Source organism: Asterias amurensis, chromosome 9 (genome assembly GCF_032118995.1).
Source record: "Asterias amurensis chromosome 9, ASM3211899v1".
Lineage (NCBI taxonomy): Eukaryota > Metazoa > Echinodermata > Asteroidea > Forcipulatida > Asteriidae > Asterias > Asterias amurensis.
The window spans coordinates 19,907,955-19,928,974 of NC_092656.1; the positions used below are offsets into that span (position 1 = coordinate 19,907,955).

General features: G+C 37.7%; 2 protein-coding genes across 3 annotated transcripts in view; one reads left to right on the plus strand and one right to left on the minus strand.

Moving 5' to 3' along the window:
- Window positions 1-21,020, minus strand: part of LOC139942349 (cyclin-dependent kinase 7-like) — an 82,109-nt gene that overhangs the window by 17,102 nt on the left and 43,987 nt on the right. For both annotated transcript variants that reach the window (XR_011786653.1, XR_011786652.1), the window contains exon 11: window positions 2,645-2,725. The gene's annotated coding sequence lies outside the window, so the exon portion shown is untranslated. The remainder of the gene's footprint in view (window positions 1-2,644; window positions 2,726-21,020) is intronic.
- Window positions 1-21,020, plus strand: part of LOC139942350 (uncharacterized) — a 44,146-nt gene that overhangs the window by 7,717 nt on the left and 15,409 nt on the right. The window lies entirely within an intron of this gene.

Consider the following 21,020-nt stretch of genomic DNA (forward strand, 5'->3'; position numbering starts at 1 on the left):
TATGAAACTGAATATCATACTTCCTACTTCCTATTGGGTCCCTGTGCAAACCAAGTACTTACTCTATTTCTTCCTCATTGCTCCTACCCATCAAATGGAAAATGATGAACACAACCTTGCCAATTTTAACCTACAAACCTCTATCCAATAACATTTATAATCATTATAACGATATACAAACAAACCATAATGATCTAATTGACAGATCATGCAAAAACTTTCTTTCAACTTTTTTCTTTTTTTTGGGGGGGGGGGGGGGAGGGGGGATTTAGGGCTAGTGCAATTAAACTTGTGTTTGTGTTTCCTTGGGGAACAAACACCTGTAATGTACCAAAATAGACAGTAAGGAACAAGTTCACCTACTGAGATTCTGACCATGTTCAGATTTAATCATTTCTATGGTTGCGTGACATCTTCTTATTGCAGTTGAACTGTATTGACTCAAAATACCAATTTGTGATTTTTCATCTTTGCAGAGGGCCTCATTAACACAGGAAACAATCTCAAGTGAGATATAATTTACACCGCAGGTTGTCAAACTCTAGACCTCACTCCTATAAAACATAAAATATGATCTTAACATAACCACAACCAACCTTCTAACACCAAGAGAAAATCCATAAAAAGTCTACAGTAAACTGTGACATGATCTTTAAGCAAGAAGATAAACTTTCTCAGGGAAGTGCACCCAAAGAAAGACACCAAAGGTAAGAGACAGAGACACTAGGCTGATCTTGAGTATAGTACCCAGACCTGTCAGCACCCATATTACTGAATCACGACACCTATAAATAACCACAATCAAACTGGTGCTAAAAGTCCAGCCATCACAATCTTACACCAAGGTTAAAACCTTTTCCATGTGCACAATCAGGGATTTACCAAAAACCAGTTTGGATTATCGAGGCTCTGTGAAAAATGTGGTGTATTAGTCCAGCCTTAGGGTCTATGTGTATAAACACCTAATAGATCAAATCAATTCAACAAATTTGAGACTCATTTTAAGGAGGCCTTCTAGTTGCATTATCGGAGAGAAATTTTCTTTCAAAGGTCACAGAAAATTGAAAAGCCGTATTGGTTTCGGGGAAGGTGGAGATAAAGCTGAGTGTGCTTAGATGAGCATTCAAGACTGCAAAGAGTAAGACATTTCATAATTGGGTAGACTTCATGACTAGAGCCCATTTTGTCACTCCAGACAAAATATTCGACAGTTCATTTCTGATTTTGATTGATGGTGGAGTCTTAGAAGTAATCGTTTCAATTACTAGAAGAAGTGTAGAATGAGGTAGAATTTATCAAGTTATTATATGAAAGAGGGTAAGAGGTTATAGCAATTAGGCATTGGATCCAAATCTAAAAGGTGGTCTAACGTCTTCAAAGAAACAACATGTGTCAAATCTGTGTGTGCGAGAATAAAAAGCGTCTTGCAGAAAGTTACATACTGCTAAGTTTGCATTTAGGCTTAGTCTGAGTGCCTTCATCAAAGAGGTTCTTAGACAGGAAGTATCCATAATATGTCAAGTTTCATTCTGAAATCAAGTGATTTAATCTGGAAGCACTTTCTAACGATAATTGTGTATACAGAATGTCTATCAAAATTATCTCCCACAGAAAGTCTTAGACTTGGAGGAAACTTTTTGTCTATTTTGTTAAGAAGGTCATTGATGTCAATTTAGTCTCTGATCCGTGAGTATTGATTTGGGTCAGTTAGAAACAGACATGTGGCGACTCATTAAAGGCAGTGGACACTGTTGGTAATTACTCAAAATAGTTATCGGCATAAAACCTTACTTGGTGACGAGTAATGGGGAGAGGTTGATGGTATAAAACATTGTGAGAAACGGCTCCCTCTGAAGTGCCATAGTTTTCGAGAAAGAAGTAATTTTCCACGAATTTGATTTCGAGACCTCAGATTTAGAACTTGAGGTCTCGAAATCAACCATCTAAATGCACACAACTTCGTGTGACAAGGGTTATTTTTCTTTCATTATTCTCTCGCAACTTCGATGACCGATTGAGCTCAAATTTTCACAGGTTTGTTATTTTATGCATATCTGAGATACACCAACTGTGGAGGCTAATCTTTGACAATTACCAATTGTGTCCACTGCCTTTAAGGCAAACTTTCCCATGACTTGGCTCTTGAGGTGGTTTGTAACTTTGTGTTTTCTTAAGATGTTTATGTTTATGTTTAGCGATGCTCATTGTGGTCATTTTTCAATGTGTAAGTGGTTCTTGTTGCTGGAAATGAATTCATCTCACTGGATCTTAGACAATTTTGTTCAAATTCTCAGATTTACTTTGTATCTTGAAAATAAATGACGTCACAATGCAAATCCACAGTAAACACGCAACATGGCCGCCCATTTTTTCTGCTAACCTGTGAAATACGCTAGGCTTAAACAATTTGCTTCTGCTACAGTAAGCACGCAAATTTGCTTACTGTTAAGCAGCGCTATGAAATTGGGCCCTGGTTTTAATATTAATTTCTAAGTATTAAAATAAATTATTTATACCAATTCTCTGAGAATGTGTCCAAATGTATTACTGAAGTGCAAGGTTACTATCGTATGTCCTGGTCTGTCACTGCAAAATAAAAAGTAAAAATAACTATTTTTTTTTAAAAAGGTATAAGTTAACTGACCTGATGATATCAGCACACATGGCCGTTGAATTATTCAGAAGTAAAGATGGAGATTTCATTTCAGTAGAAACTGTTGACTCCCTGTCAATCAAAACGAGTAGAGAAAAAAACAAGTCAATCATAAGCTATTCTAAACCTCGGTCCTAAGGGTGCCTGTTGTATCGAAAGAAAGAAATAAAGGCGCCACGTTCAGCACTTCTAGATTCTAGTAAATCTCTCTTAGACCAGTCTAAAGCCTTGCTCCTCAAACACAAGACACAATGGTGGAAACTTCCATGATGTGCTTGAGTGAAGTTCAGCTTTTCCTCTACGGATCTCTAGTATTCACGCAAATCCCTCAAGAGATGCTATGAGACTTGCGTTGAATAGCTTCTTACTTCTGTAGTCTCTAGGACTAAGAGCTTAGCAAATACTCAACATAGGTGCTGGATTACTGCAAGCACAAAAGACTAAAATCCACATCTCATCTGGGATTTTTGATTTTGCGTTGGTTACATATCTTTGGGTCAATGACCAAAGATGTCCTCTGAATGACCCATAGCAATTCAGGGGCTATATCAAACTATACAAAAAATCACACAGATGAGTGTTTAGGCATGAGAGGTGTGTCGGTAAAGCAAATGAGAACTACCCAAATATTGAACTCTTCTCATAATATCTGGTTCAAGTTGTAAAGAGAGATCATTTCAGAAACAATAACTGATGGAAAAAACACCTTCACGTGAAGCGTACTTGGAATGTTTTCTATCGGAGTACCAGAAACATTGAACATACTCTCAAAAAACCACTATTTTCAATGTTGAGTTCAAAGTGACATCATGAGTTAATTTTTAAAGTGACAGTCCGAGATCACAAGTTATCAAAATTAAACGCAGCTTTGATTGCCTCACATGACCTGTCAGTTCTTCTTAGCAACAACCGGTGATGGATTCTCACTTGGGACCCATGTTCACACCTGGCCCCTACACCTACATAAAGTAGGCAGGGAAAAAAATTAGGGAGCAGTGAACCCAGATAAAAGGTTCCGTCCCAATAGGGAATTGGTATTGCAAGGAAGTTCATTTAGAGTTTGAAGGGGAATTGTTTTGCTGTTTAGAGGTAGGGTGTTTGGGACAGTATCCTGTCAGAGCATGTTTGGAGATAATTCAAGGTGGATGTGACAAACTGTCAACACAAATGTAGTTGAGGTTTTTAGAAATTCACTCAGTATGACCGCATGATACAAACACTCCTGGACTATATAATGTAACATGGCTTCGCGTGGGAGAAGATGTCTCTCCTTTGTAGACACACTAAAACGAGACACCGGCTTGACCAGCGCTGAGGAACTTTGCTCCTGCACGCTGGACCAGAACATCTGGAGAAAAATCACTGGGCAGGCTCGAGCTTCTAGATGGCGTTCGACATGATGATGATGAACTTATATAAAGGAGTGTGTGTCGATTTCGCTCTTTTTGATCCAGTAAACACAGTTTATTTAATGGACTCTCAAATTACACTTAATGGCAAATTATTTCCAACCATAAAAGTTAGATATTTTGAGCCGTTTACTCAAGTTTAATGATCTACAATTGTGCTGTTTTTCTACTATCTAAGTAGTGTCCCCAATAATCCCCTTACATATGACGTTCCACTCTCAAAAAGCACCCTCATTCATTCATTCATTCATTCATTCATTCATTCATTCAGTCGATGCGGAGCATCGGATGATGGCCCTCCAAACACGTTGGTCCTCCATTGCTGTACGCAGCTCTTCCCGACGCAGTCCAGAGTCCCAGCACAAGGTGTCCACATAGGTGGTTTGTGGTCTACCTCGGGAACAGTGACCTCGAGTAGGGGCCCAAAGCACCCTCACTGGGGCCAAAGGAGGCAAATCATTGGTTGGTAGTTGTTCAGCACCCCGGTAGCATTTCGCTTTATGCACTGGGTTTATGTTTCCTCTTGGAATAAACAAGATCGCTTCATCCTGCATTCTCTTCTAATCAGTTGCAGAAGTCTACAAACTCAGGACAACTTTCTTATCAAACTCGGTTCAAAACTAATCTCAGCAGATGCTAAATACAAATGTTCGAAACAAGTTTTCTTTTCACGCAATCAAATTGACAGGGAAGAACTCTTGAGGCCCCATTCAATCTTGCAGTCAGTTTGGTGGTTTTTTCTCCCTGTCATGTCTAAGAAAACTCTAGAGAAACGCCATTGTTCGGGGAGTGTTTCTGTCATGCCCTGACAACTTCAGGTCAAAATGTGACAGATTTGGGGAAAGCTTGTAGAGGGGAGTGCTATGATAACAAGGGTAGATGTTTAGGGATTTGTGAGTGACTTTTGGCAGTGGGTTTACACATTTGGAACTGTCACTCACTTAAGTTTATAAGCAAAAAAACCTCAAGTGGTTTGCCCACCATGAATGCTACATGTATTCCGTTAGAATAAAAAAACAACCAACAAGTTTATGAAAATGTTTAAATCCTGCCTTAGACCAGTTGGTTGCATATATGATGATTAAAGAGCAAGAAAAGTATGTAATCATCATGAAGAGGCCATACTTTGTTATCTCTCATTAAACAAATGGTATTCACATCAAGGCTGGGTGTAAATTAGTCAGGCCCCTTTTTGATATAATGAGAGTTGCTATTCATTGAATATGGAGAACATGACAAAGCAGCATGCCAAAGGTCCATAAGAAACTACCAGAACCCATTGCAAAGCAGGCCTGACACTTCACGGAGGCAACAAAGGCGATTGCCTCCATGCCCCCTGGTCATTGCCTTGGTGCCCTTGAAATGCTACAGTAGAAACTTACAATTTCCTCATAGGGTGCCCTTTACCAATAAGAAAATGCCTTGGTGCCCTTGCCCTTTCAAGGCTCCAATTCACTTAGTGCCTTAAGCCCCTTTCACATGAGAAAAACTTAGCAAGGGTCCCTTGCTAAATTGTAACATGGTTGGAAGATTTTACAAAGTGTACCTCATGTGAAAGGACAACAACATTGCTGCGCTGTCCAAGGTCTCTTGTAAATTTTTCAAACAATTGCTACATTTTACAACCATGCCACATTTAAGCAAGGGACCCCACAGTTAAATTTTCTGTTGTGTGAATAGCACTATAGTTTCCAATTCGCTTGTCACTGGTGACTTAGTTACCAATTCGCTTGTCACTGGTGACTTAGTTCCCAATTCGGTTGTCACCAGTGACTTATTCCATAAGGTACGTCCTGTCTGTCACAAACATTCACAGCTCACTAGTGTAGAGCGAATACAAGAAATGTAGCCAAGTAGGCTGTCATCATCTCCAAGGCAAATTAGAGAATGACAGGTGTATGTACAATGGAAGTATCCCCACCGCTAACAGGTGTATCCAGGTTACATCAATTAATTAAGGAGCAGTTAAGGACATAATACCCTCTACCTGAGTGATATGGAGAGAGATGATAATGGGTCAATGTCACAGACAGAGGAAGATTGCAATCTAAATCAAGCCTGATAGTGTATTAAGACCAGTTATCAAGGATTTTCTAATTATTGCACAAATTGAAAATTAATAGAAATTGTTGGAGCATGCAGGTCTAATTCTTCCTCCGTGGTTAGAGCAACCTGACAGCATTTAAGGGGGGAGGCTGAGGGGGTCAAAAACAAAACATTTCCTGTTTTTCGTTTATCTTCTTAACTACATGTACAAAAAAAACAAAATTTACTCTCAAATTCTACTCTACTTGTATCGGTTGCTCCACTGAAAATGTTGAGAATAATGAGAAAACAAAATTACAACTTTTTACTGGATTTAACCTAGTCTCTGTCACTGTTCTATATGAATAAGATGGGTGTCAGAATAAACCACAATCGCCCCCCCCCCCCCAAAAAAAAAAAGGAGAGAAAAAATAAAGAAAAAAGAAGAGAGCGAGAAGATTTTGAAGACCCTTTAAAGCCTTGCTTATCTGTAATGTGTATATATATTTCATTATGCACAGTCTTTTATATATTTATATAACACAGAAACATAAAATACAACAAGGCTATGGTTTGACCCAATAGAAGACAAAATATGACTTGTATTTTGTCTTCTCTGATCTCAAACTTCCCTTACAGGTAAATCATCGCCAAACTTTACAAATGTTTACAAACTGTCTGACAGTATTTCAAGTTGATATTCAAACAAAACGATTGAGGGTTTTTAAAATCAACCATAATTCAACTTTCTATAGATTTTTTTTTAAGGTGTCCTATTTCTATTAAAAGCAATATTTCAATTCATTGTGTATTATTTTATTCTGTTTTATGTGATGACATTTCATGGATGTATTTGTCAAAATAGTTTTACGATCATGAATTCTGTATGTTTTTACAATGCTGTGTGTAACCTGTCATGCTGGAAATGATAGCGTCTTTATGTGGGTGTTGTTTTCATCACGATTGGGGACAAAGTTGAAGGCTGAATGAATGTACTCAACCAAAAAACAAATGCTGAAAACTAAAATATGATTTCTCTCATACTTCCTGAATCAACAAACGTTTTAAATCTATTGACTGCTTCTCAATGGGTAGTGTGTCCTTCATAAATTTATTTACAATTCAAACAAAACTATAAACAAGATCCTTGACTGTAAATAGAAACAAAAACTGGGTCAGGTCATATGTTGATCACACCAAACAAAACAAATGTGTAAACAGTCGAACAGCAAATTGTATTATTTATGTGTGGGCCTATTCCTCCCTATCAAAAATAGTATAGTTTATCTTGAAGCCACCCTCTCCAACCACTATAAACTTTTCATTTTCAAGATCAAATACTGTTTTAGACAAACATGTCTCCTATTTTTATACTTTCTTTTTTAACTGTACAATTCTTCAAGTATTTATGATTGCAAATTAACAACAATTGTTGCCTCTACTTTTTGACAAAGCACTTAGTAGGCCTACATGTCCATTGGTTTGTTCTACTAGCAGTACTAGTGTGCAATATCAGTGTTTATCAAAACCCCTGTTGAAGTCTAACTCTACTACTGCTGATCACAAAACAACACATGCTAATTCTCACTGTGTCCTGTACAACATTGGTTCCTGAATATATTTACTGAGCAATTCATTTTTTTTTTTTTTCCCGCTAAGCCAGTTTTACAAAATGGTCACAGAAGCCCCGCAAAAAGGTTCTCGTTGTCTGGTTGTTTTCTGTCCAAACAAACTTCTTGAGTGGTTCTTCATGTTTCATTATCACACATAGGAGAGGACCCGCTAACAATAGATTCAGGGTTTGGGTCTAGGCTGGTCTAGGTATGTGAGGAATGACAATGGGTTGTGATGGTGCCAGCTTGACGATTTCCAACCTTTGTCAGAGGTAAACATTTCCCCTGTAAGTGCAGAGGTACTCCCCCCCCCCCCCCCCCCCACCCAACCCGGTCTCATGTGATAAGTCTCCCTGAATGAAAGGACAAGGTTTCAGCAAAACTGCTAAATACTGAATGTAAAATTACTTGGTTTGGAGTAGGTGTTACTCCCCTAAAAACACAGCATGGACAACTATAGTGGGTGCGTTCGTTAAGCTTCCCTGGGTCGACCCCGGTGTGTGGCGGTTTTTACTTCCAGAACGAACGTGGGTAATTATCTGCACACGTTCGTCCTGGAAAAAAAAACCTGCCACACACCGGAGTCAACCCAGGGAAGCTAAACGAACGCACCCTATATTGACCCCTTGCATTTGCGTCACACGCGGCGACTAATGCCACGCTCACCATGTTGGTGGGCAGTTAGGTTTACGTGTATTAACGCCGCATCGCCTAAAATGCGCACTTCACTGCATAACGCACAGCATACTCTATGCAAAGAGTTATATATGAAAACGCACAGTGAAATTGCCTACCAGTATGGCGCATTCAAGATTTTTCTGATGACGTCAGGTGACGTCAGGTGAAATGGGTCAATATAAGGCTTATGATTAGAAGTTCAATTGGTCTTATTTACTGCATGATCAGCTGGTATTTTATGCTGCATGTTTCATAATTTAACCCTAAGACTGACTTTAGGTAGCATCATATTCTGTCTGCAAAGTTCCAGAAGTTTCCACAAACTGGAAGTTTGTATTTCAAGCACTTCTTTCTTGGAGAAAGATGTATATTTTTAATTTGACACCGCAATGTGAAAGTGTTTAAAATATGTTCCTAAGTAGACATACTGAAATCTTATCAAAGAAAATTAATTACACAGTACTTGAGCTTGAAAAAAAAACAGAATCATAAACAACTGTACATTTTTGAAGCAAAAAGAGAGGACTCCAAGAAAAAGTATAGCTGTCTTTGACAAAACAGTCGGACTATGACATGACATCTACAAACAAGTCTACCTCCTTGATAATGACACGTAAATGTTTTAGACCTACCTCCTGATTCCTCCCACTCCCTTCAGGAAATCACGGTTGATAAAAATAGCAAAAACATTTTTGAGGCCAATTAGCATTCATTACTGCAAATCCAGCCGGCTGGAGGATCTTTATAATCAAATTTCACGCCAGGTGAATTAGCTGTGGTTTTATTTCATACATGCTGACTTGCTGTTTTATTCTTAGCGAATTGAACATGGTTCCTTTGAAGTTAAAAGAAGGTTGTCAATTCTTGCGTGGTTCTTTCTTGTTTTGCCATAAGACAGTCACCTCAAGAAGTCTTAAACTTTAACCTCAGATTCTCAGAAAAAAAGGTTACTTGACAAGTAATACTGAGAATGACGCTATACCAGTCGAGGTTAAAGTAAATCTAATCTAATCATAACATGAACTTGTTTCATCAAAGGAAACAGTGGATTTAAAAAGCCTTCGAAAATTAAACTCCAAACTTCAAATTCTAAGAAGAGTAGTTAGACTAGACGATCAATATTTCAAATGGCGCTTCTCCAACCGTCTTAATGCTACAGTCATGTTATTTTGTCTACCTGATGTCGGTTATTGCAGCGGATGTTGGATTGGGGGTTGATTTTGGCCGCCTTTTTAGGATAAGGGTAAGACACTGACTGAACCCTTGAAACAATAGACTATAAAGATGTTTTTTAAAATACTGTGTGAATTGCCAGTTTTATATGCAGCTGTGACTGTGGCTAGATCATTGGCTATGGCTCAACTATTGACTATGGCTAGACCACTGGATGCCATATTCTTCAATGTTATATAAGCCTAACTGATGCAGCCTTTTGCCATAGACAAAGCTGAAGTCATAGCCAATGACTGTTTAAAAACAGTCATTGGCTATGGCTTAAGCTTCAGTTTCATCAGCCATTTTAAAGCCATGTGCAATCAGTATACACATGTGAAACTTCAAAATGGCTGCCTTTTAGGACTTCTGTGGTTAAGAATAAGCCAGTAGCAGCTATCACTGTCTCCTTACATACTACCCAGACTCAATAACCATTTGATTCTGTAACAGGCAAATCCTGAAAATTCCCAGTGAATTCCATTCCTCAAGCACCCTTTGAAGATCTCTATTCAACCCTTGGTGCTTGAAACTTATCAAGTTGGGCCAGAACATCTCTTACCCATCATTTATTCCCATCCCATAGCGATCTCCTGGTTACGCCATACGACTCTTTTGTTCTCTCAACTTTGTCAGACAGTGTCATGTTTTGATACGGCTCCGCCCAAATCAGACAGCTTGTCAGTAGAAGTGGTTACGGATCATTAGAGCTTTTGTTAGACTGAGTCCAGGGACTAAACCAATCATAAGAGATGTAGAATTACTGACATGAAAGATGGTTTTATCCACAAATAACGAACTAAGGCCGTGTCCGAAACGACGACTTCGGCTACAGCTACGTCTACATCAGCTCGTCTACCAGTGTTGAAGAATAGCAGACGCGCGCGATCTAGCCGTAGCTGTAGCCCAAGTCGCCGTTTCGGACACGGCCTAACTGTCAAGCTGTGTTTTGAAAACAAATTGTGTACAGAATTGAAGATAACAATAAGGGATGACAGATGAAGAACCTGTTTGTGTGGTAATCCTTGTTGGTTACCAGCCAAAAGTCTATAACATTTACAATGTTGTGACTAGTGCCCCATCCATGTTTTGCTTAGCATAGAAATTTGCTGAGTCAGTATTTTCTGCTTAACATCCTGGGCCCTGATCTGACAACATTCCTTCAAGCCTCAGTTTGGATTACATTGATTTGAATGTGAGAATAATAAAATGGCGTAGTCATTAGGTTTTGTTTGTATCATTTCATACCAAGCAAAACTTGTAGAGGTCCGAGTACCAAAATATTGAGCCAGCATTCCTTCCTCAATGGCTTAGCATACCTTCATCCAATGAAAGGGTTTAGACAAACTTGACTGGAATTTCCTTTAGTTCTGGATAACGAGCATCCTGCAGAATACTGTTTGTTATGAAAAGGGGCGTGAAACAATACCAGCACACCTGACTGTCTGGGTTGAATACCCAACCATAGGACCTTGATCGTCGATACTCAAAACTTACCACAGTTCAGAATTCTCGATTCAACAAATTAAGAATTTTAACTATGTGGCAATGGGAAGGTTGGATGAATAGAAATCATTATCAACTAAGGTCATTGACTCTAGGGTGGAGAGCTGACCTTTGCTGTGTTTTATTAAAGTTATTCAGGAAACTGATCTGAAATCCTGACTTAAACATTCAAGAAAATGTATTATCTAAATGTCAGGGATCGGTCCAATTGGGAAGAAATCTATTCCTGATGATTGAGACATGGGACATCTTACAAACTGTCTTGAGTTTCAATCAGTTCATCAATCACAAACTTAAAGAAGAGAGCAGACCTGAAGGAGTTGTACAAAGAGTTAAGACTAGCCTTATCTTGAGATAGGATGAGTTACTCTTCCTATACTGTCCTAACTAAGGACCAGCCTTAAGTTTTTAATAATTCCTAAAGGAGTCCTGGTACCAGTCATAAGTCCTAAGTTTGTGAAATCGACCCCTGAGGAGTTGTAGCATTGGTTATGCAAGACGACATGTTCATCATAACCCCCTTTGGCCGTCTTGAGTTACTCAAGACCACGTTGAATTCCTTCTCTTTAAGTTTATTGAGATATAGTACATGAGGAATAAGCTGTCATACATAATTACTAAAGGAGATAGGGAGAAAGGGGACTGAAGGAAGGGGTGTGGCTAGAAGGAGGGGGTAAATCTGGGGGCAACATCCGCTCCGCTTTACTTCTACAATGTATCCCAGTTAAAGGAAACATACACACATACATATTGGGTATAGCCCCACTACGTCAATAGCGCAGCGCATTAGATATGATACAGATAATGTTTGCACATAACTGACTAGCTGAAGGTTGTTGTAATTTACCTGCCTTTTTTTGCATAACAAATGAAATGCCCATGGTATTAAATAAAGAATAGCTAAATTACGAACCATTCTCATGCCTTGAATTTCATATTTGAGAGGGTAAGGCAATTTTCATTTTGCAAAGGGCACTTCCTTTTTGAAATTCTTAAAGAGTATGGGCAACTTTTGGAGGGGCACCAAGGTTAAGACAAGAGGCAACAGAGTCCATGTAATTCTATGGATGTACTCTCTGGAAAAACTCTGGTTTAGATGCCTTCCAAAACACAGAATGTTGGTACCAAACAATATTCGTCCTTTGGATGGGACGTAAAGCCGTTGGTCCCATGTTTTGTGTAACGCATGTAAAAGAACCCAGTGCACTTATTGTAAAGAGAAGGGGTTCGCCCCGGTGTTCCTGGTTGTGGCTGCTGTATGCACCGTAGCACATTGTAAACCCTGATAAGGTGCTAGCTAGTTGGGTCTCAGAATTCATCACTGTAATAACCTATCTTTCTGAGAGTTTGTATATACTCAGTGCCTTGAGTACCTTGTTTGGTAGATACGTGTGCTATATAAGACTTCAATATTATTACTATTATTGTTATTATTAATATTTAATATTGAAAGTATAAAACTGTAAAATATAACCTATCCAGTAACCATCCTAAAAGTGAGCCCTGCCCTATGTCTTAAAGAAACATAATTTTGACAAGAAAAGGTTGTGCAGACAGAGGGGAAATGTGGCACTTTATATAAACCACAGGTAAACCCAGGGTGATGACAACATTTTTAAAAAATCAGACCCAGTCAAAATAAAATACCACTAAAAATAGCTACCATAAAGAAAAACATTCCTTGTTTAGTGTAAACGTTGATCTAAACTTACAACAACAAGGGTGGGTACCTGTATGGGACATCCTTGGTTCCTGGGATTAATTCAAAGTGCAACTGGTTTCATGTGATGTTGGGGTTGTATGGAGGGTGGGGTCAGGTAAGATAAGGGCTCAATTTCATGGCCCTGCTTACCGCCGAATTCTGCGCTTACGATCACGATTCCCTGCTTACGTGCAAGCGCCAAATTTCTGCGCTAGCCTTGTAAGCGTAGAATGCCTAGAAAAGTGGAGTACGCACGCGCAGAAGTCAAAATTCGCCGCTAACCAGAGAAATACGCTTGCCGTAAGCACATAATTTCCTGCTTCCATAAGCGTTGATTCTGTGCTTACGGTAAGCAGAGCCATGAAATTGGGCCCAGATGCTTCATGACCTTGTGTGTATTTATAGTTTTTTCATATTTTCTCTGCATGAATTAAAACTTCCGCCAACCCACAGCTAGATGATTGCTCCTGCTGTAAAGGAGTCCCATGATATGTTGATAAAGTTTCACCAGTATTTTGATCCAGTTTTAAATTTCCAAATTATTTCCTTTTCTACAAAGTTATTAATTGAGATGCCTTTTACTTGTCAGATAGAACATCATCTCGTATTTGATACTCTTTTGCAAACTTTCAATTTGCAATCATTTATGATTACTACAATAAAAATTTTATTTTATAATTTGAGATTTAAAATGAGATTCAATAGGGCCTAACTTGTGAAATCCTGCCTAAAGTGAGAAATGATTTTATCAAACCTTGAATTAAAAGGTGCGAATATTTAAAGGCAGGAAGACTGAAAAACTAATTTTTAGTTTCTAGGAACAACTGTTGAATATATCCAACCTTAAATGCTTAAAGTGCAGACTGAGTGCATGCTGCTAAAGAAACGTTGACATGTGATTATGTTTTGACCTTTTCAAGATTATTGCTCACTTCCCCGTTACTGAACCGTTTATTGCTGGATAGTGGATCAGAACACAGCAACTGCTGCACTGGGCGCAAAATGCTGAGTCTTGTAAAAGAAACTGGTTGATTCAAGATGACATAACTGGATGTCTTCAAGCTTGTAATGACAAGGGGACGTCTTCCTCAAACAGGGTCAATCTGACAACGATAACAAACTTGACACTGCTTTTTTTTTTAGAAGACTTCTCATAAAAAAAACCTGCATTTTGTAAAGGATTTTACTGCAATTGTCAAGTTTTGTCCCTTATTTTATCAAAATATAATTTGTTTTAAAGGTAGGGGAATATATTGATGTTGTCAACATATTAATGATTTATAGGCAAAATTATTAAAAAAAATTGAATCAAATGACCCTACCTTAAACTATTGTGAGGCTATATTAGACCAATCTCATATTATAAGTTGAATAGACTGTGCTCTTATAAATGATGATTGCCAATACTTGTATCATTATGCACATAGGGTATCAGACATAGATGACTAAACATGTGTAAACATGTTTACTACTGAAAGTTTCAGCATTTGATAATCACCAATTTGTTTCCTGACACAAACAAGATGAAACAGTTGTGTGGACACACATTGCCGAGAAATAAGAACAGGGGCACAACCTCAAGACATCAGTGCCAAGTTTGAGTCACCTGATTCCACCATTCAAGACGAGCCAAAATATCTACAAAATAAATTTACATAAAATAAGTGTAAACTGAGATACAGCATTTGCCCTCCTGTTGCTCTTTTACTCAAGGACATTTTGTCCAACATTACAACATGGGTAATCTGGGAGAAAACTTCGGAAAAGCCTGTAACATCGCATAAACTTGCTAAGCACAACAAATATTGCTTAGCAGAAATAGGGAACCAGAAATGAAGTACACATTGTCGCAACTGGTGCCCCTCTGAATGTTAGCTTAGAAAAATATTTGCTAAGCACATTAACTTGCTAAGCACTAATAAATCTTGCTTAACAGAAGCAGTATTTTCTGCTGAACAGCTTTATGAACCTGGGCCCTGGACTAATATTACATGCAAAGACTATGACTAAACAGGACCAGACTATTTAGGGTTCCAGCCTCTCTCTGATCCCATGGGTTTGTACAGAGAAACCCCAAGATGGTTGCACTATGTCAAAAGGTCACTATCACTTACTACATAGGGTTCAATGATCTAAGGCAATGTCTGAAGTCTGGCCCCTCGCTACACGTACACAATTTCCTGTTCCGACTATAGAGAATTAGGCACCCGGTTATTTTCAGAGGCGGGAGGCAGGTATTTATTTGCACAACGACAACACGGCAACAAGAAACATGAAGTCAAAGGAGATGGGGGATAGGAGTAGGAAGGAAGGCGAATGAATGGCCGTCCTATCAATACATCCACCATAACATCAACAATCTGTCTTAAGATGAATTGACAAGAAACTCAAGGCTGGGATGTCTAAAATTAAGATTTATGATTATAAATTTTTGTTCAAGGAAACTTTAGTTGTAGAGGTGTAGAACTTGGCGGAGGAAAGGGGTATTAAAAAATACTTAAGACATGAGAGAAACCATTCCACCTTAAACAGACAGATTGTAAAAAGTTTGAAACTTTGCAGTTCTTCTGCATTTAGCAATCGGATCTTACCAGGTTATATACCAGGCCAATCATTTCAAACATTATTTGAAATATACCTCAGATAAATGAGTCACCACCTGGGGACCCGTGTTCAGCTTAAGTTACTGTGGAACTCTTTTATAGCTCTAGGTAGCTATGTTGGTGGAAACAACTGATTAGAAGTGGTATGTTCTAATCATACCCGAGCAAATTTGTCCTTTCCAGTTGCATTCATACTTTGTTATGTGTTTTAAAATCTATAAATGCATCATCAGTCCTGACCAGTTCCTTCAACACAATCACTTTTTGTTTTTATGCAAATAAAAATTATTCAAATATCAACGTTCACTGGGCAGGTTGCACAGCTTATTGTTTTCTGATGCACTTAAAGGCAGTGGACACTATTGGTAATTACTCAAAATAATTATTAGCATAAAAACCTTTCTTGGTAATGAGTAATGGGGAGAGGTTTGACAGATAAACCATTGTGAGAAACGGCTCCCTCTGAAGTGACGTAGTTTTCGAGAAAGAAGTAATTTTCCACGAATTTGATTTCGAGACCTCAAGTTTAGAATTTGAGGTCTCGAAATCAAGCATCTGAAAGCACACAACTTCGTAAGGAATAGAGTTATAGAGTAGTGTGAATAAGGAACTACTTATCCTTTAATCTTGAGGAATCTTGAGAAACCTTTACAAGGAGAGGCTCGGTCGTTGCCCTTGTAGCTTTCAAACCTGATGGATCCGGCCAATTTCCTTCTTCAATCAAACGCAACAAATTCTCAATCAGATAATCACGAGATATCAGTGATAGCCTGGTGGCAGTGTTTCAGGCAAACAAATTGCAGAGCAATTTTGAGGGGAAAGTGGTTGGTTTTGTGACTGAAAGGGTGGTAATGGTCTAGAAGATACTGAGATTTAAAGATATGTGTGTGAGGTATCTTCATTGAGTCATATCTTAAAGATTTCTTTTTGTTCACAATGTCCAGGAAATGTTTTTGAGATCAGAGTTTGTAAGACTCAACAACCAATACTTAGCTTTCTTGTTTTTCACTGTGAGGCAATTCGACTTTTTAACCATAGAGCAAGGAGCAGAATTTAACTAAGTTGCCTAAGGTGAACCTTTCATGTAAAAAAAATGTTCAACCATCTTTGATACATAGAAAATTTTAAAAATAAATGTAATCAAAATCACTATCAATGCATCTTTAAATTCTTATCGCGTCCTCTTTGTGAATTGCACTCTCCTGAGAGATTCAATTTCTGGCCTAAAAAAGATGGAAATTGATACGAACAAAGAACCAGAGGGCAACCTCCAAGACACTTTTAGCGAAGATTAATTCTATTTATAAGTTTTCTCCCGTGGTTTAGCCAGTCTTATGGTGACCTGGGAAAAACAATGTCAGGTCACAAAAGCCTCAGAAGTCCTTTATTCAAAAGTAGTGACGGATAAAAATGAACTTACAAATCTGACCAGAACTTGTTGGCTTTTCATCTAGTTCTTCAAGAAAAGGAACCAATAATCCTTCTACTGTTGCTAGAGTTTTAGTTTAATTTACAGTTGATGAAATTTGTCCCATGCAAGCTATATTTACACAAAGTAACTGTAATATATAAGGGACTTCGTAAGTCAAATAGATGGGAGTATATCTCATTTGATTTGCATTAGTGGTTCATTATTATATCGCACTGCCAATCTATACCAACTACTACTACATTGCACTACAGGTAGGGCTCTATTTCCAGATGACAAATTAGGAAACTTAGTCAACATATCGCGATACGAGACAAGAAACAAACTTGTGGTTGAAACTAATAAGAACAGACCACCTTAGCTATAAACAAACAGTAATCCGAACTAGCAAAAAGGTCTGTGACTTTATTTCATTTATTTGATGATTGGTTCCTATCATAAACTAACATCATTATATCGTAGCATAACTTGCATAGTTTGCTGACTACCACATTAAGAAAGGAAATTGACCAAAATCCATCACGTCTGACACACAAATCTTTTGAAGAATAATAAATTTGATTAGGACCAACGGTGACTTGTTAACTTTAAGATATTAAGGTTGACAGGTATACTTACTGTTAAAGCAAAACACAACTACAAATGTTTATTAATAAACTTGTGTTGGGTGATTTCATAAATAGATTTTTATTAAGAAAGATATGCCTATGTTTATTATCCAATGTTGAATTTAATTTTGAAACTTGTGACTGTTTCAGGCCAACTCCTTCACCATTTCTAAAAATAAATAGTTGTTATGGTGTACCAAACAGAGTAAATTATATCAACAAAAATAGGCTGGTTTCCTACTTCAGTGATCAGTGATAGATGAACATTTTAGTTCCATTTATTCTCTTTAGTATAGCTGCATCTCTTCTGGTACTTTTATTCAAAACACAAACAAAGGAAATACTTTTGAGGAAATGCCTTTTTTTAGAGAGATATGGCCCCTAATGTATGGAATATTGCAAAAAAAATTGGTTATTTGTAGAAAGATATTTGGTCCCCAATTGGAGCTAAACTGACAAACTTTTTTGTAAACAATTTCTGCAAAACACCTCATGTTACTTGACTGAAATGCACACATTCACTTGCGATAGTAAATCTTTGACAAAACATGCTTAGGGTCAGGTTTGGGCAATGTTTTGATTTCTTGAACCTTTCAAAAATTACAAAACCGAGCAGACACCCTAACACAAAGGGGTTCAGAACCTCTAATATGCCAATCATAATTAATTGAAGTTTCAGTCCAAACAGAAAAAGGACATCTTAAAGGTCATGTCTACCGGAGCACTTAAGGTTAAGTTACGGCCCTTTAGTCACTTCAAGAATCATCACAAGAAGCCGAGAGGAACCCTAATTGATGAAACATCTCCCCGGTACTATAAAAAACAAATTAAAATTCTTGAATTTCACCCTGTTGCGGCAGCTTCATCTACAAATACATCCCACACAGCTTGACCAGTAACGAGAGTGAACTAAGGGTGTTGGGAATTCCTGGCTGGTCCAGGCCTCGGAGATCTAGGGGTCATTGGAGAGAATAAATACCCCCACAGTGAGCCCGCCGCTGTGTATAATTGGAGATATACCTCCATCAATTTGTTAAACTATTTGCAGGAAATCCAAAATGGCAGCTTTATATGGCCTGTCAGTCAATGTATTTTGGTTTGTTATCATGAAGCCATTTATTTTATTTCTGATATAGTACTTTATACTGAGGTGTGATTTGGTTAAGCCTAGTATTGAATGCATACACAAATTTAATCCATTTATCACAAAGCAGCTTATGTTTCTCTAACATTGAAATCAATCAATCAATCAATCAATCAATTAATCAGACAATCAATTTACCAATTAATCAATGAATCCAACATTTGCACTTATATAGGCCCTCCTGAAACAGGTACCTATCACCATGCTGGGACCTGACATTAGGGACAAGTGACTTGACCTTAGTGACATGAAGCTTGACCTTTGGGACCTGAAACCTGATCTTAAGGACTTTAAACTTGACCTATAAGAACTTCAGATTTGACCTCAGAGACTTGACCTTAGGGTATTACAGGCAGTGCTCCCTCCACACTGTGGGTATTGTGGGTGCTGCAGTTGAACACTTTTAAAGTTTTAATTAAAGGCAGTGGACACTATTGGTAATTTCTGAAAATAATTATTATCATAAAACCTTTCTTGATTACAAATAACGGGGAGAGGTTGATAGTATAAAACATTGTGAGAAACGGCTCCCTCTGAAGTGCCATAGTTTTCGAGAAAGATGTAATTTTCCACAAATTTGATTTCGAGACCTCAAGTTTAGAACTTGAGGTCTCAAAATCAACCATCTAAACGCACACAACCTCGTGTGAGAAGGGTAATTTTTCTTTCATTATTATCTTGCAACTTCGATGACCGATTGAGCTCAAATTTCCACAGGTTTGTTATTTTATGCATATGTTGAGATACACCAACTGTGAAGGCTAGTCTTTGACAATAACCAATAGTGTCCACTGCCTTTAATGCATTTTGCTACCTGGTTATATATCAACTTATTCTGAACAAGTTTTATTCCAACTTCGCAAAAAGTTCACATCATGTTGTCATTTACTAATTGTTAACATGTTTTGACAATTTGAACAATTAAATTAAAACATCATTTGTTCTTCTCAAATGTCACTACTGTATCCTGTATGTATTTGTTTACTTCATGCATACAGGATACATCTCCTAGTTATGTGATAAGAGAACAACAACAGTGTCACGCACAAAACAAGGACAAGCAGCAAGCTTTCTTTCACTCAAACTTATCTTGAACTAAATTTAGGGCTTCAATGATATTTATCTTATCAGTCAAGGTGTGGTAGATTGTTTCTGTGTGGAGCAGGAAAATTAATGTCCGTCCTCCTGTTTGTGTTTGCCACAATCCATGAAAACAAATTATAAGCTACATATTTTGGTAAACCCTGAAAGTTAAAATGAAAAGTGTGAACAATTCCTACAGCTTATCAAGGACACACATGTCATGGTCAGTGATTAAAAAAACAACAACATTGTAGTAACTACATGTAGCTGTCAGATCTAGCTAGCTGTCACTCTAAGAAACACAAAATAATGTAAAAAAAAACAAAAAAACTTTCTTATATTTTGTCGACACCCCTCGTTCAAATTACAAGGAATCACCAGGTTTACAAATAATCCACAAATAATTCCCATCTTCCTTCAAGTTTGACAGTTACGAGCATAAACCATAATCATCTGAAGCTCCTATGAGCACGTCTTGTCCTGCATCTTAAATCTAAGCAATTTACAACCAGCGAGGCCATCTCATGAAACCTAGAGACTTAAATCACTCCTGACGTGCCTGCGATTGTTTTTGCCAAATTGATGCAGTTAAATCCTTAATGTGTAGTAGAGAGAGAGCAATGTTATAATCTGGCTTAGGGAAAGGGACTAGACAGTACAAAGATCTTAAGATGTAGTTAAGTGCATCAATGATCAGACATCATCTTGTTGACTACCAAGACGGAGGCCAAGGAGTGAATTGCCGGATCAAGAGAAGGGAGGATTCTTCCCTCTTTCTCTGCCAAAACATGGAAACAAAATTTATATAATGAAAAACACATTTGTTTTGCCTTGGATCTCTTTGAGTTAAAAAAATAAAATAATACAATTCCCCTGTTTTAACAGGAAAAATAACCTCCGTAAAAATAAAAAATAAACTCTACAAATTACAAGTCATCCTCCAGAACAGCAAAATAGATGTCAGTGTGAATTATATTTGGCAATGTACTTGAAAGTACCACCCTTCCAAATGAATTGCAAGTTTTTCCCTAACAGTTCAATATACTCTCTGTAATTAAAACACATCCCTTAATGTCTAATTGCGATGGTTAATTAACCAATTAGGAAACCGTTTAATTGTTTTAATCATCACAGACTATTTAAATTAAGTCTAATTAGGGGGTATTTCCTTGCAGGAACTCGTGAATAAATACAAACTGTTTTCAGAGATATAACACAAAACAGTTTTGGAGGTCATTGCTTGGTCAAGAGATGCTTACCCCAAGATTTTGAATACTGAGCTTGATGCTGGAATGGAAGCCATTCTTTAAGTTATTATCAGTGAGTTGCTTTGTTTGGGGTCGCTCTTGTCATAC